Consider the following 4,923-nt stretch of genomic DNA (forward strand, 5'->3'; position numbering starts at 1 on the left):
GCTTAAAAAGGCAATGAGACAGCTGGGAAAAGGTTTCTTTCTCTCTGCCTTTATTTAGCAGTTGCTTCGTAAAGCAGGAAAATAGCATCATTTTCATGATTCATCATTTTCCCCTATATTAGCATCCAAAGGAAGTAAGATGTTAGTGGATTTATAGCAATAAAAGATCGTGATTGACAGTTCAGTGGGCTATTTCATTTAATTTACAAATCAAAAGGATTTCAATGGAAAGCTAGTCAAATACAGCAAATCTAATAAGACTAACAGAAGAGTCAGTGACAGGGTCATTATGTTGACAAGGACTCTCTCCTGACCAAACTTTCCACAGGCTCTAGGGCTTGTGCTTAGGCCTTGTTTTCAACCAGTCTAGTCATGTGTAGCAAAAATCTGGCTAAGTCAGTTTAGTGAGAATCTCCCCATCCTTGGTATCTGATCATTCTCTCTATATATTCACAATTCCCATCCCCTACCCCTTATACTTCGTTACCCTGGCCTGCCTTCAACAAGAATCCCCCCTACCCTTGATGTGTCTTAGCTCTTTTCCATCTACCAACCCCACGACCACTGTTTCTTGGATCTAAATTCCCGGCTACCTTTACTGTATTTGAAATTGAGCCCCACCTCTCCCTCTCCTATTGCCACAGCCTTGACATCTATTGCAGTAGCCCTGAGTAGTGTTCCTGATTGTTTCAATAAGTCTCAGGAACAATTTTTTAACAGTGGTAAACAAAAGGCCAGGATGCATAAAAACTCCTCTAGTGTTTTCTAAAATCAAATCAAAATTAGTAAGCATACACTTCCTGTCCATCCCCTAAGAACACACATTTAAAAAAAGGAATAGGGAAATATTTGTCATAATCATATTGCTAATAATTATAAGATATGTCACCTTCACAAAGCCTTTGTTTATATTGTGTCTTCTTGAATGTTCTTCCTCTCCTTTGTCACATGGCTTTCTCTGAGACGCAAAACTATCTTAACTAAGAGTATCCTGGGCCCTCCCTTGTGGCGCAGGTGGTTGAGTGCTGTGCTGTGAGGCTGTTCGCAGCCTCTGCAGCATGGGTTGGATCCCGGCCAGCCAGTGAGAATCCCACATGGTGCGGCAGACCTCTCCTGTCTCGCCCGCTGCTTGCTCCCCTCAGCAGTGTATTTCGTCAGTCTGCCTGTTCTGTTCCCCGCTCTGTCTCTGGTGAGTCCTCTCACCCTCCCACACATCTGGCCTGTACCCCGGTTCTTGTATAAATAAATGCATCTAAAAAAAAGAGTATCCTAATTCATTTATCTAAATAATGTTCACCCTTATTTCCTATTACTACAGCTGTACAGAATTTACCATAATCAAAAGGTGCACATGTATATCTTCTGTTAATAGTTTATTGCCTTTCCCCTACATAAACCTGACTTATGTTGGATTTACTAATTTATACCCAAATAATAATCCCATTAATGTTGTTGAAAGAATGACTTTTTAACAGAATTTTTTTGAAACTATAAGGAAATATTTTTTTAATTGATTTACCATTGGTTTAAAAAACTATGTAAGTCTTTCAGGAATGTAGCTTCCTACCTTGATCTTTCTTTTTACCACAACACACCCACCACCAAAATTCTAGTGCCATTCACCACCCCTTCTGCACACCCACATTCCCTTTTCCCTCTGGTAACCACCATTTTGTTGTCAGAATGTGATTTCTTACTGAGTTTTGTGGGTTTACTTCATTTCTTTATATTCCACATGAATGAAACCATCAGTATTTGTCTTTCTCTCTTCGACTTATTTTGTTTAGCATAATCACCTCAAGGTCTATCCATGTTGTCACTAATGGCATGAGTTCCTCATTTTCATAGCTGAGAACTATTTATTTTTGGCCAGCCAATTGTCAGTGTGCTTTTAGGTTGTTTCCATGTCCTGGCTATTGTGAATAGTGCTACAATGAACGTAAGGGTGCATAAATCTTTGTAAATTAGTGCTTTCATATTCTTTGGATAAATTTCAGAAGTAGAATCGCTGGATCGTACGGTCATTCTGTTTCTAAATTTTTGAGAACTATCCCTGTTGTTTTTGCAGAGGCTGTACCAATTTACATTCCTACCAACAATGCAAAAAACTCCTTTTCTCCATACAGTTATCAACACAATTTCTGTTTTTTTTGTTTTTTTTTTTCTTCCCCATATAGGCTAGTCTCATAGGTTTGAGATGCTATCTTGTGATTTTGATTTGCATTTTCCTGGTAAGTGATAATGAACATATTTTCACGTGCTTGTTGACCATGTGAATGACTTCTTGGAGAAATGTCTTTTCAGATCTTCAACCCATTTTTTGATTGGGTTGTCTTCTCTCTATCAGTAGGGTGTCTCTATGTGTGTGTGTGTGTATTTTTGCTTTTTTTTCTGTTGCCGTTGGAGTCTAGTCCCCAAAACTATCTCTGAGGCTGTTGTCATGGAGCAGATAACCTGTTTCATCTATATTTTTTTATGGCTTACAGTCTTAAAATCATGTCTTTAATCCATTTTGAATTAATTTTTGTGTATGGTGTCAGTAATTTTCATTCTTTTGCAAATTATAATTATCAGTTGGGTATAAATTAATGAATATTACAATGTTCAATACCATATTGTGCAAATCATACATTAGTGCTGGTCATGATCCTTGCCCTCAGAAAGGTATGTTCTGGGGCCCAGTAAGCATATTAGATTACAAAGTTCCAGAATTTTAAGAAACTAACACAAAATCCTATGACTGGGAAGTGTGGTATTAAGAATTATAGGCATTTTTTTATTGTAAAGTCCACATACTTATTAATCAGTCGTGAAAGTTGTCTCCAGAAAATACTAGGTCATTTCCTTCTGATAAACTAAGGAGTTCCCATCTGTTTCTGTGCCATTCATCCTTCTGGTATTTGCATGCTGCTATTGATTTGGGTGTAAAACAAAAATTCCTGGGAAAAGGAATGACATAAAACTTTCCCCACTCAGAATGTTTCCTCAGAGGCTGCTCAGAGAGATTACATAACCGATTGCCCCATGGCTGGTTCTCACTGATAACAGTACAACCTTATAAAAAGCCAGATGAGGTTAGAAATCCACAAACATCCACAGTTTAGAATTAAAAGCAAGAACATCGTTTTCATTTTTGTCCTTTGATTCTAAATATTCTCAGGCCAAAAATAAATAGACTCGTTCAGAATACCATAAAGGATGGCTAGGCACTTCAGAACAAAATAAAACCTACAGGGTTTTGAGATTTAAAGGAACCAAACATTCATAAGATGTAATATTTTTCTTATCATCTGTCCACTGTAGAGGGTTGAAGATATAATTCAGAATCACTTGCAGTGAATTGTCCTCATCACTGTGCATGGGCTATCTTTGATGTGCTGGATTTATTCAGTTTGTTCTTCATTAAAACAGAAAAGTGGCTTTAGATGACACCTTAGACTCCTGATTATATAGTGGAATCAGCCCATGACAAGAATTTGCATCCACTTTAACCTCTAATGTGCAGAGTTTAGAAGGAAAAATGAAATGGTAAAAAGCTATTTCACTTTCTGCCATAACTAACATATTCATCTAAAAAATGAAATCACAGCCACTTGAGATCTAAATTATCCTATCATAATGAAGTGTGAATCTCCAAAGTATACAAAGATGTATACTTTATAGTGTATTTAAGACCTGAAATGTTTCTCAGTATATAAAAATATTTATTGCTATATTCAACAGTCATTCACTAATAAAATCATATGAAATTAACCATTTTAGAATATTGATAATCACTTCTGATCATAAAAATTATTTGTGCTCAGTAATATATACCTGCAAAATGAGTTTGAAAATAATTGAATTGTAAGTCTAATTTTCAATTGAGAAAATATACTTGTGCTAGTAAAATTCTACCTCTTCTCTTACAATTTCTTTTTTAAAAATCACCTTTATCTGTGATTTTATAGTGTTTTAAATAGGTTAAGAACTTATTTTGTTAAAACATTTCATTTATTGAAATATAAACTGATACAGTATTATGGATTTCATTTTACCTCTTACTGATGTCTACCTTTTTAATTTTTTTTTAATTTTTTACATCACTGTTCATTTTTAAACAATGTTTGCTTCCCCCCAGCCCCTCAGGTGTAGTCCCCATAGAGTTGCGTCCCCATAGAGTTGCCTTCACTAATGCACCTGTGCACCATCACCTCAGTCCCCTGTGCTCCTCCCTCCCTCCGATCCCTCTTCCTCCTCCCCTGAAGGGTGTCTTTAAGTTGGCAAAGCACTATTTACAAATTAGACTGGAATGCATACTTCATAAAGTGTTTTCAAATGTAACCAAGTACGTTTGACTCTAGTCTCCACCTACCATATCAGCAAAAACATGGAAGAAATGAGAGTATTGAATATTCTGAAGCTAAAATGTCAGGTTTCAGCTATGAGGCAAATGTGTAAAACCAAATAGAAATGAAAAGCTGGATGGTGAAGTGAGAGAATAGTTTGTACCATGAAATATTTGAGTTTATCGATATCTAGTGGTTCTCAAGTTGTGGACTCTAAGCCAGCTTTGTCACCATTTGTCAGGAACATGTTAAACATACAAATTACTGAGCAATACCCCAGACTTAACTGCATCAAAAACATGGGACTGAGGCCCATGTAACATACCCAGTTCTATGGCTTTTCTCCCCGTTGACTGAAGTTTTACTATGGAAAATGATTTATTGGAATTCAGCTTTTTCTCTAATTCAAATTGCTAAATTTCCAATAAATAAAGCATACGAGGGCTCAGACAGCGAGTGGCTTATCAGATACAGAGAAGATGGTTAGCATGGAAATGAAGCCACGTGGAAATTAGGAGAGTGAGACATGACAAAATGGGCCTAAATCCCTAGATCAAATGTGAATATATATATATTTGTTGTGAGCTCTTGGACA

The sequence above is a fragment of the Talpa occidentalis genome, unplaced genomic scaffold (genome assembly GCF_014898055.3).
Source record: "Talpa occidentalis isolate TD23 unplaced genomic scaffold, MPIMG_talOcc4v2.1 talOcc4.15, whole genome shotgun sequence".
Lineage (NCBI taxonomy): Eukaryota > Metazoa > Chordata > Mammalia > Eulipotyphla > Talpidae > Talpa > Talpa occidentalis.